Source organism: Chrysemys picta, chromosome 7, assembly GCF_011386835.1.
Source record: "Chrysemys picta bellii isolate R12L10 chromosome 7, ASM1138683v2, whole genome shotgun sequence".
In the NCBI taxonomy this organism is placed as follows: Eukaryota; Metazoa; Chordata; order Testudines; family Emydidae; genus Chrysemys; species Chrysemys picta.
Genome location: NC_088797.1, coordinates 2,891,818 through 2,904,478, shown reverse-complemented (window position 1 = coordinate 2,904,478; position 12,661 = coordinate 2,891,818). Strand labels below are relative to the sequence as shown.

At 41.1% G+C, this 12,661-nt stretch overlaps 1 protein-coding gene across 10 annotated transcripts in view; it reads left to right on the top strand.

The window, feature by feature from the left end:
- The window catches only part of FHIT (fragile histidine triad diadenosine triphosphatase), a 1,007,374-nt gene that overhangs the window by 677,931 nt on the left and 316,782 nt on the right, over positions 1-12,661 (top strand). The gene's annotated exons all lie outside the window — the stretch shown is intronic.

The following is a 12,661-nucleotide window of genomic DNA, read 5'->3' as shown; positions in this document are numbered from 1 at the left end:
GCTGTTTTTCACTGTGTTTCAGACAAAGGATAAAAGAGGGCTAAAGCAATATTTCAGCCTTCTGCTATAGCAGTTCTCAGCTAACTGAGACATGAAAACTGCACCAGCTTATTTTATTTACTTAACAGTTGACTTTTCAATTGTTTTGATAAAACATTGGCTCTAGGCACTGTAAGTATTTTGAGTGACTATGTTTGTTGACATATCACTTAGAAACTAGAACATTGACAGATTTTAGGAATTGTGTGAGAGTTTGAGCTGCAGGAAAAGGCCATCTCAAATGACAAGGGCTCTTTCTGCATAGACTCGACAGTCTTGTCCTTGGTCTTTGCTTCTTTAGAGGTAAATCTGTTTTATGGCTTCTGCAAACACTCACTTGTTTGTTAAATGATTAGTTCATCAGAATGCATTCTGGAATCTCTGTGGTGAGCATGCAGCTGAAATCTTTACAGAACTTCGTCTGGAAATTATTTCCTACATTTCTGACATGTGAAGTGGACTCTGCAGAAATAAATTCTATATGTCTCCTCCTGCCGCTTCTGAATAACCAAGATACCATCATGCGAATCGTTTATCTGATCGCTGTGTGGTGCTGGAATATTCTTAGTTTCTTTTGACACATACAGTTGAAATGAAAGCAACCAAGGATGTTTGTGACATCACTAAAGCCAATGGGCACATTTGACAAATACAAGCTAATTCTATTAAATGAAGGCCTTAGTTCAACAAAAAAGAACAGGAGTACTTGTGGCACCTTAGAGACTAACAAATTTATTAGAGCATAAGCTTTCATGGACTACAGCCCACTTCTTCAGATGCATCACAAGGTGCCACAAGTACTCATGTTCTTTTTACGGATACAGACTATGGAGATATCCCACCCACCTCCTAGAACTGGAAGGGACCTTGAAAGGTCATCGAGTCCAGCCCCCTGCCTTCACTAGCAGGACCAAGTACTGATTTTGCCCCAGATCCCCAAGTGGCCCTCTCAAGGATTGAACTCACAACCCTGGGTTTAGCAGGCCAATGCTCAAACCACTGAGCTATTCCTCCCCCCTATATAACACGGCTGCTACTCTGAAACCTTAGTTCAACAAGGTACTTAAGTATGTGCCTAAATTGAAACATGTGAGTAGTCCTATTGACTCCAATGATCTTACTTGGCCTTCTGTGTCATAACTACCCATGCAATCTTAGGCCTGATTCCTGCATAGACCATTAAGTCACAGAGGCATTGCAAGGGCAGATTGGAATTCACAATCAGGACCATTACGACATCATTACATAATAAACAGCAGGAACTCCCTTCTGCTCCCACTCTCCTGATAAACCCACTTGTGTTTTAATTAGGGCAGTCAAACGATTAAAAAAATTAGTCCTGTTTAATCGTGTGATTTAAAAAATTAATCCCGATTAATCGCACTGTTAATAATAGAATACCATTTATTTAAATATTTTTGGATGTTTTCTACATTTTCAAATCTAGTGAGTTCAATTACAACACAGAATGCAAAGTGTACAGTGCTCACTTTGTTTATTATTTATTACAAATATTTATCATTTTACAGTGCTAATATTTGTAATAAAAATAATATAAAGTGAACACTGTACGCTTTGTATTCTGTGTTGTAATTGAAATTAATATATTTGAAAATGTAGAAAACATCCAAAAATATTTAATAAATTTCAATTGGTATTCTATTGTTTAACAAGTGCGATTAATCACAATTAATTTTTAAATTATGATTCTTTTTTTAGTTAATTGCGTGAGATAATTACGATTAATCGACAGCCCTAGTTTTAATAAAGTAATGTGTGAGAAAGGCACACTCTTCCCAGGTGAAATCTCATGTACAGTAGGTAGGTCAATTTCTCTGAACTGTTCTGTGCATCTAATCAGTATATAGAAATAAACACAATTATTTTGTCTTGCAAATGAGAATAATGATGGCTAATTTGCCCTATTTTTAACCCTCTATATACTTGGTACATTGGGGAAATTATACACTTCTTTGCTGAGTAACATCAAAAGAGATGTCATGTTTGCATCAGTGATCAGCACTGGGCATCAAGTAGTATTCTGGAAAGAAACTGGCATCTCCCACAAAGGCATATCGGGGAAGTGTGAATGGCATTTAATAAAATAGATTTTCCAACAAATGACAGGCCAGAGCCTTGAAGCAAAAAGTACTTCTTCCCTGTGTCAATCATTCACCCTCTTGTAGTTCAGTGCATTCCATCCTTTTTCCCATGGAAGATGCTGATGTATTTGAACAATAGTCCATGTTGTACGAATGGTAGTGAATCAAACACCTTGCTGAAGAGAGGGCAGTAAAATAGTAACACCAGCATACTTAACAAAGTGGGTTTGCTTTTTACTTGCAAGAACTACCTTCCAGCAATTAACACATATTAAGAGTACTCCTGTGAAAAGGCATTATCACTTTGTTTAGCGTCCTTTGTTGCATTCTCAGTGGAAGGGAGGGTTTCATAGATTTGTAGGGTTCCATTGAAGTCAGTGGCAAAACTCCCATTGACTTCAGTGAAACCAGTATTTCACTCATAGGTTTTAAGACCAGAAGGACCCACTACAATTATCTAGTCTAGTCTGTTACCCAACACAAGCTAGTGCATTGAGGGGAATAAATAGGCACAGACACTCACTCTTGTGACATTGAACAGAGCATTATTGCAGTGACATAAGAACATAAAAACGGCCATACTGGGTCAGACCAAAGGTCCATCTGACAGTGACCAATGCCAGGTGCCCCTGGGGAATGAACAGAACAGGTAATCACCAAGTGATCCATGCCCTGTCACCCAATCCCAGCTTCTGGCAAACAGAAGCTAGGGACACCATTCCTGCCCATCCTGGTTAATAGCCATTGATGGACCTATCCTCCATGAATCTATCTAGCTCCCTTTTGAACCCCGTTATAGTATTGGCCTTCACAACACCCTCTGGCAAGGAGTTCCAAGAGGTTGACAGAGTATTGCATGAAAAAATACTTTCTTGTGTTTGTTTTAAACCTGCTACCTATTAATTTCATTTGGTGGCCTCTTGTTCTTGTATTATGAGAAGGAGTAAATAACACTTCTTTATTTACTTTCTCTATACCACTCATGATTTTATAGACCTCTATCATATCTCCCCTTAGTCACCTCTTTTCCAAGCTGAAAAGTCCCAGTCTTATTAATCTCTCCTCATACAGAAGCCATTCTATACCCCTAATCATTTTTGTTGTCCTTTTCTGAACTTTTTCCAATTCAAATATATCTTTTTTGAGATGGGGCAATCATATCTGCATGCAGTATTCAAGGTGTGGGCGTACCATGGATTTATGTAGAGGCAATATGGTATTTTCTGACTTATTTTCTATCCCTTTCTTGATGATTCCCAACATTCTGTTTGCTTTTTTGAATGTCACTGCACATTGAGTGGATGATTTCAGAGAACTATCCACAATGACTCCAAGATCTCTTCTTGTGTGTTAACAGCTAATTTCGACCCCACCATTGTATATGTATAGTTAGGATTATGTTTTCCAATGTGCATTACTTTGCATTTATCAACATTAAATTTCCCCCCAATATAGATCCCTGGGGGACATCACTATTTACCTCTCTCCATTCTGAAAACTGACCATTTATTCCTACCCTTTGTTTCCTGTCTTTTAACCAGTTACCAATCCGTGAGAGAACCTTCCTTCTTATCCCATGACTGCTTATTTTGCTTAAGAGCCTTTGGTGAGGGGCCTTGTCAAAGGCTTTCTGAAAATCTAAATACACTATATCCACTTGATCTCCTTTGTCCGCATGCTTGATGACCCCCTCAAAGAATTCTAGTAGATTGGTGAGGCATGATTTCCCTTTACTAAAACTATGTTGACTATTTCCCAACAAATTATGTTCATCTATGTGTCTGACAATTTTGTTCTTTATGATAGTTTCAACCGATTTGCCTGGTACTGAAGTGAGGCTTACAGGCCTGTAGTTCCCAGGGTCACCTCTGTAGCCCTTTTTAAAAATTGGCGTCACATTAGCTATCCTCCAGTCATTTGGTACAGAAGCTGATTTAAATGATAGGTTACAGATGACAGCTAGTCGTCCTGCAATTTCACATTTGAGTTCCTTCAGAACTCTTGGGTGACTACCATCAGGTCCTGGAGACTTATTACAGTTTAGTTTATCAATTTGTTCCAAACCTCCTCTAGTGAACCTCAATTTGGGACAGTTCCTCAGATCTGTCACCCAAAAAGAATGGCTCAGGTTTGGGAATCTCCCTCACATCCTCAATAGTGAAGACCGATGCAAAGAATTCACTTAGTTTCTCTGCAATGGCTTTATTGTCTTTGAGTGCTCCTTTAGCATCTCGATCGTCCAGTGGCCCCACTGGTTGTTTAGCAGGCTTTCTGCTTCTGATGTATGTAAAAAAATTTTGCTATTTCTTTTGGAGTCTTTGGCTAGCTGTTCTTCAAATTCTTTTTTGGTCTTTCTAATTATATTTTTACACTTCATTTGCCAGAGTTTATGCTCCTTTCTATTTTCCTCGTTAGAATTTATCTTCCACTTTTTAAAGGATGCCTTTTTGCCTCTCACAGCTTCTTTTACTTTGTCGTTTAGCCACGGTGGCTCTTTTTTGGTTCTCTTGCTATGTTTTTTAAATTGGGGTATACATTTAAGTTGAGCCTCTATTATGTCTTTAAAAAGTTTCCACGCAGCTTGCAGGGATTTTACTTTTGGTACTGTACCTTTTAATTTCTGTTTCACTAACCTCCTCATTTTTGTGTTAGACTGACATAATCACAGTAACTTCTTCTGGTACTTCCTGAACTTCGCTGGGTGGGGTTTTCCTTTCTGAACTTCTTTGGACTAGGTTTCTGTCACAGGGCTGGTCTGCACTACGGGGAGATCGATGCTCCTGCAATTGATGTAGCGCGGATTGATTTAGCAAGTCCAGTGAAGACCCACTAAATTGATGGCAGAGCGCTCTCTGGTCAACCCTAGTATTCCATCTTCCCGAGAAGAATAAGGGAAGTCGACCAGAGAGTGTCTCCCATCAACTCAGTGCAGAGAAGACACCAGGGTAAGTCGACCTAAGCTACGTCGACTCCAGCTACATTATTCACCTAGCTGGAGTAGCGTAACTTAGGTCAACTTACCCCAGTAGTGAAGACAAGCCCACAGTGTATCCAGTAAAGGGGCAAAGTCATGAAGCATGATTAAGGGCATCGCCACACACTGGCTAGCCCCCTTTTTCTCACTTGGGTCCAGTTTTGTGTCTCCTTCTGTTGCCTTTTTTCCTGGAGTGAGGCTGCTGGACTGCCAGACTTTGTCTTCATGAGGCAGAATGGCAGGTTAGTTAAAGCTTCTAAAATCTTGATAGACAAGGCAATTTGTCATTTTCATACATGTTAACTTGTCAAGCTAAACTGTAGGCTCCCTGCTACTAGTGTCTACCTCAGCCAGCTAATGTGTGTTCAATCTACAACTTGTGTTGTCTACACTATGATTTTAACATGTATTAAAAGTAAACTTTTTTCTTAGTGTAGACATGGCCCAGGTGGGAGATGCAATTTGTTATGCACATAGAGGAGTTAGATAAAAACAATAAATCCTCTTGCTGGAAGATTTCAGTGTACCACTGCTTTATTTCTTAAAATTCAGAATTATAACACATGAGATCTAAAAAGAGAGAGACAAAGCAGGCTGCTCCCTAAAACAGAGAGGAATAACTCAACCCACCCTTACTCTAGGCTAGCTATCTACAGAACTGACTCGGATTGCAGGTGTCCCTACAGAATCCTCTGCCTGCCAGCAGGACCAGGAAAACCCCAGAGAATTCAAAGTGATCACCTGTTTAACAGTTTCAAAACACCACACAATGAACTCTACCCAGTGGTCAAGTCTGGAATTATGCCTCCCATTTTAACTTTCCCTTTGGACATAACCTTCCATTTAAATGTTGGCTTAAATATGCTTCTAGAATATGAATCTCACGTACTCTACATTAATAAACGTCAATACTGAAAATGTGGCCTCGTTCTTCCAAGGTTCCGTGCTCTTTTTTTCCACTGATCACATTCATTTTCCATTAAAAAGTAATGCATTGCAGAATATTGTACTGTTAAGCAAGTTCAGTTGTATTTCACCGTTGTTAATTATCCTTACAAGGTGGATAAGAAGTCTGTGGGGAATTCCTTAAAAGAAAAGTATTTTGCCCTTGGGATGTGTATTACCATATGGAAAGCAGACTTCTGTTCTCTGTTAATTATCTTTGTTGTTTCAGTGCATTTAAAGGAAATGTAATAATTTCTCGGTTGTTAGTACCTTTGTACTTTAAAATAGGAAATTGTTAAAATAATAGAGATCTCTGGGGGATGCTTGCAGTATTCCAGAAAGACACGTTGTTTCCCCCTTCCTCAGTATTAATGTGTCTGAGTAAAACTGACAGGCGCCAACTTTTCAATGTGCCAAGGGGTGCTTAACCCTTGGCTCTGGCCCAGGCCCCGCCCCCACTCTGCCTCTTTCCATCCCACCCTGCCTTTTCCTACCCCATTCTGCCCCCCTATCCAAGCACGACATGCCCTAGCTCCCGCAACTCCCCCAGCGCCTCTTGCATGCTGCAAAACAGCTGATGGCAGCAGGCCGGCGGTGCAGGGAGGGAGGGAGAGGTGCTGATCAGCATAGCCTATCTGCAAGTGGGAGGTGCTGCGGGGGAGGGAGGGAACTGATGGGGGGGCTGCCGGGGGTGCTCAGCACTGCCATTTTTTCCCCATGGGTGTTCCAGCCCCGGAGCACCCACGGAGTCAGTGCCTATGGTGAAATTGACAAAACATTAAAATGTGAGAGAGAGATATATATATAGCACCTTTGGTAAAAGAGTATCAGTGTGTGTGTGTGGGAGGGGGTTCTTGCCCCCCACTTTTTTTTTTGCATGTATGGTTGTAAACTTTCTTGTTGTCTAATAATAATTGTGTTCATATTTCCTATTTCTGCAAGACCGCAACAGCACTGATTTTGATAGCTTGGAGCACTAGATTCTTAAAGCCGTTCAGAAACAAAATATCAAAACAATAATAGAAATTGGGTTGGGTGATAATTCTTAGTCTTGTCTTGAAGAGACATGAAGGTCATGGAAAGAAGCAGGGGAAAAGCTCGGAGTTATAGTAATAAGCCAATGGTTATGGATATAATCCTATTGAACAGAGTGATGGGCTCATTCCACCTGACTTGAAACAGGATACTGGGTCTGTGATTGGAAATTAACATACTTAGATTTGTACAGTCCAATGGAGCTTTTGATGGAGTTGTTGGGACACTGTTTAGGCACTTTGGAGCTGTGTTGGAAGCACTTGTGTATCAGAGATGGCCAAACCTTAAATCTGATTCTAGAGAGGCTCATGTCCACATGGCCAATCTCTAGTGTATAGAGAGTTATGTGTAACTATTGGGGGTCGTTTCCCAGTTGCGTTGCTTTTGGCAATACTCGAGAAAGTCATTAATTTTATCCTCCAGACAATGTTAGGGTGAAATTTCCCACTCATTTACTCCATGTGATTAGTATTTATTATTATTTATAATTTGTCTAGTGCCAACAACTAGCTATGTACCTCATGGGCAGTTATGAAGACAAGGGGTCACATTCTCCCTAGTTACACAGGTAAAAAAATTCAGAAGTAATTCCATTGAAATCAACGGAGTTACTTAGGATGCACACCGGTATGAGGGAGAGAGAAATTTGCTCAATCACCCTGCTGTTTAAAAGCTGTATAGTCTAAACAATGGCAATTATTTCCCAGTCAGAAATTGAAGCGTTTGGGATTTTTTTGCAATATACCAGGAGAACAGCAGAGAGCTGGCTCTCAGAATTGTACTCATGGGTATTACCCAGGCAAACTGTAATGTCCTTCCAAAGCTGAAACCAATGACAGTTTAGAACTAGCTGCATCGGTCCCAGGCTTGAGAACTAAGTCTATTCATCTCTGTCTGATTATAAACCGGGAGATTGATCACCATGTTAATGATAAAACATGTTCCAGAAGAAAGGGAATAAGATGGCTACCTGCTCTGAGCCATGGATGACTATGAAGAAGGTGAAATGAAAACTCATGATTGAAAGGAAATTAAAGGATGAGGCTTCCCCCATCTACTTGTCACTCAATAAACAATGTAACTAACAATGTTATTGCTCTTTAGGTGATATGCAGGTGATAGCTGTTGGTTGCCTCCCAAAAAGGGAGGTTTTTCTGGTTTAGAGAACAGCAGTACAGTTTGTAGGTGTTCTCTCAGATGGCCTATATTGGATATCATTTGCATTTCTATTATAAACTAAATGTGACATAATATAAGACGCTCTAAGCCTCATGATGAGAGGTTATAGATACTATGTACTACTGCTAGGTATCCAGTCTCTCGTGCAGGCTCAGAAGATAGCAGCTGCAGCAGCAGTAAATATATGTATTATGCATAAAGGCTTGGTCCCCATCATGCTGGGGGCTGTACAGAGAAAACCTGCTCTGAAGGGTGTGCGATCTAAAGACACAAAGACCCAGATCCTCCAAAGCATTTATGTGCCTAACTCTCATTTAAATCAATAAAAACAACGAGGAGTCCTTGTGTCACCTTAGAAACTAACAAATTTATTTGGGCATAAGCTTTTGTGGGCTAGAACACACTTCGTCAGATGCACTATCTGATTTATTTGGGCATAAGCTTTCTAGTCCACAAAAGATTATGCCCAAATAAATGTGTTAGTCTCTAAAGAGCCACAAGGACTCCTCATTGTTTTCGCTGATACAGACTAACACTGCTACCCCTCTGAAACATTTAAATCAGTGGCAGTTAGGCACCTAAATATCTAAATAAGACAGAATTGGGGATTGTGAATCCCACTTACAAACAAAGTTCCCAGCAGCGATAATGAAGGTTACAGGCCAGACTCCATATAGAATTCCCAACCTGGTCTATGCTTTTAGCTTCTGAAGGTTCATGGAAACGGCCATACTGCGTCAGACCAGTAGTCCGTCTTTCTCAGTATCCTGTCTTCTGACAGTGGCCAGTGTAAGATGCTTCCAAGGGAATGAACAGAACAGGGCAAATACCAAGTGATCCATCACCTGACATCCAGTCCCAGCATCTGGCAGTCAGAGGCTTAGGGACACCTAGAGCATGGAGTTACATCCCTGACCGTATTTGCTAGTAGCCATTGATGGACCTATCCCCCCATGAACTTATCTAATTTTTTTAAACCCTGTTATAGTCTTGGCCTTCACAACATCCTCTGGCAAGGAGTTCCTCAGGTTGACTGTGTGTTATGTGAAGAAGTACTTCCTTTTGTTTGTTTTAAACCTGCTGCCTGTTAATTTCATCAGGTGAACCCTGGTTCTTCTGCTATGTGAAGGAGTAAATAACACTTCCTTGTTCACTTTCTTCACACCAGTCAAGATTTTATAGACTGTTATCATACACCCTCCCCCCCGCCCCGTCTTCTCTTTTTCAAGCTGAACAGTCCCAGTCGTTTTAATCTCTCCTTGTATGGAAGCTGTTCCATACCCCTAATTATTTCCAGTTTTAATATATCTTTTTTTGAGATGGGGCAACCAGAACTGCACACAGTATTCAAGGTGTGCACATCCCATGGATTTATATACTGGCATTATGATATTTACTGTCTTCTTATCTGTCCCTTTTTATCTTTATCCTTTATTATCTGTCCCTAGTCCTTTCTCCTCCCTGCCACACTGCTCTCTAGAGACTCTTCCTTGAAAATCTGGTTATGATCAGAAAAAAGACTGTAAAAATGGCACTTTCTTTCTCAATGAGCCTGTCCACTCCGTGTTTTCTCAGTCCCATGTGCTGGCTTTAGTCCCCAAAGCATCTTTTTACTGCTTTTTATTCCAGTTAGCATTCAGGATCACCAGTATAACTGAGGGCAGAATTTGGCCCCCGGGATCTTTCTTATTGATGAAACCAGAAAGAACACAGCCACTCATATCACAGGTTGAATCTGTAGATTTAGTGGTTAGAAAACTGAACTAACCTCCTCGGGAAATTCTAAAGAGTTAAACTGCGGTTCTACTTTGGAGAGTAACTCAGCAAGGGGCCCGTTGTGAGAGTATCCGCCAAGTGAGGCTCAGCCCGTGTCCCAAGGCTGGCACCTCTGCAATGCTAATTCTCATTAGGAAGGTCTGCCTAGTGCACTATTCCTGTCTGATTTATGATTAATGATCGATAGTAGATCTTTCTGTCTGGATTTATCCTTCCAAAATTGGTGAGGACCTGGCTTAATTAGAATTGGGATGAGATAAGGTATGGACGTGTGAATATTAAAGTACCTTCAACAGAAGGTAACAATGTTTTACTTAAGTTTTTCTCCTCTAATAGTTTGAAAGTCAAATTCTTAACATCATTTGGAAGAAAAGTACGTAAATACTTATTAAATGTAGTGGAAAATCATTGTGGTGTTTTAAAGGAATTTCTGTGTGTAATTCATGTTCTGAACATCATTATGATCCCCCTCCTAAGCCAAGACTTTGGCAGAATCTGTCTCTAGCAGGCAAACACTGGGAACAATATTTGAACTTAATTTTATCTGAAAACAGTTGCATCCGTTTCTGAACAGTAGTTTTATACCTGCTTTTTAATTACATGTCTTTCCACAGCCAACAGCACCCTGACTTAAACTGTGAAGTCTTTACCCTGTTGTGTATATTACTACTTGATGTCTATAAAATCAGGTTTTAAAAAATAGGTAATGTGTAAAGCTGTGGGGGTAATAGCGACACTGGGTCGCTGCTGTCATGAGGCCTGACTTTAGACTGATTGACAGTCATGCTACCGTGTTTTCAAGCTATGATGAAAAAATGTGTTTTACTTTTTTCATGCTATGAGCTGCTATTTTTAAACAGTCCAACTATAACAATAGTTGCAGTATTTTTACACATAGGTCACATGGGATATTTTAGCTCCCGGGTGATAAAATAAGTACAGGTCTAGGATTAATGCTGGTGACACTTTACTGCCTTGAACAGAGCAGCCCATCACAGTGTTAAAGACCAGGAGATCTCTGCTTGGCTTCTGTAAATAGCCAGTAGTCCCAGATTCAGTCATTTTAATTATCCTTTTCTCCCCGACAGCAATAGAATCACTTGTCTTATTTTCAGAAATGATTTGGGGGGTTGGTTAGCAGCTCCTTTAGGGATTGTTTCGTTCATTTTTAATATTGCTCATTTTCTCTGTGATAATCTAACCAGGAAACAAAACGAAGCAGGATATTGGGTTGGATGCCACTTAAATGTTTTGAAATGGACCACAGTTTTGGTTTATACCCAGGAATAGTGACTTTGTGGTCACTGCACTGTTTATTACCCTCAAGTAGCGCATAGGGGCCAGCACTCCCCTCTGGTTAGAAGCCTGGGAAAAGCAGTGGAGGAAAAACACACGACAAAGGGCCCAGACATGCAGCAAAGTGGAAGGTGCAGCTATGTGACATGCTGCGTCTCCACACAAGCCTTCAGGAGCACCCAGCTTAGACTTAAGGGCTCAGTGGGGCTGGATGGGAAATAGCTGTTTCCCATGTTCTTTTAAGGTGAAATTTAACTCTGTGCAGAAGCACAGGTCAGCACCTATGCACCACTTAAATCCTCCAAATCGGATATTTTAATGGTGTATCGGCCTCTGCTGGCCCGCTGCACAGAGGAAACATTTCCCTGCTTGGGATCTGGTTTACGGTTGAGTGAAAATTAATGCTCTTCAGATCAGCATGAACTCCCCTGTGTCTTTCTTTCCCAATAGGACAGGGGTAGTGTACGGTTCAGAAGGAGGCAGCCGTTGGAGCCTGGCCCCTGGATGAAGCCAAAGAGCAGGGAGGAGGGGTTGGCTGTCTCTGTAGACAGAATCCCTACTGGATTCTCCCATGGGGGAAAGGTCTCTGTGAGGGTTTCTGTGCTGTGCTTTCTGCAGCCTCTTCCTGGCTGCATTTCCTTCTCTCCAGAGATGGGAATGTGGCAGCAACTCCATGATTTAACACCTGCTACACCTTTCAAGTGCTTTGTCCCTTGTTGGTACTCTGTGGGAGAGGGAGGATTTGGGGCAGAGGATTTGTTGGAGATGTTAAACTGCATCATCAAAAACTGGCATGGAAAACAACTCACCAAGATGCATAAATCTGGGGAACGTGCTGTTCTACGAGTGATTGTGCACATATACATTCCATTGCAGGTGGTATGTGTGCCCAGTGCACTCGAGTGAGACTTTTGCCACCAGTACCACCAGGTGGTGCATGTCCCCCTGCTTGACTGTCCACCTGGCTTCCATACCTGTGCTACATCTGCCAGCAGATTTTTTTTTGTTTTCTCTGTCCCTCTGGTTTCCTGATTTTTGGAATGTTTATTTGCCCTCTTATTCTGACCCCGTACCTGTATGAGATCTCACTGAGTCTTCTCCAGACTGATAGGATCCACCTTTCATCCTCTGGCGATAAAAGAAAGACAATGAAAGAAAGACAATGACAACATGGGGAGGGCCTCAGTCTCACTACAACAACACACCTGAAAACACTTGAGGAACAAAGACTGAACTGTGAGAAATGATGATCCCAGGCTAAGATCTTTAGCCTATGTCTGAAAACCTGGGAAAGCCAAGGCAATTTGTGCCTTTA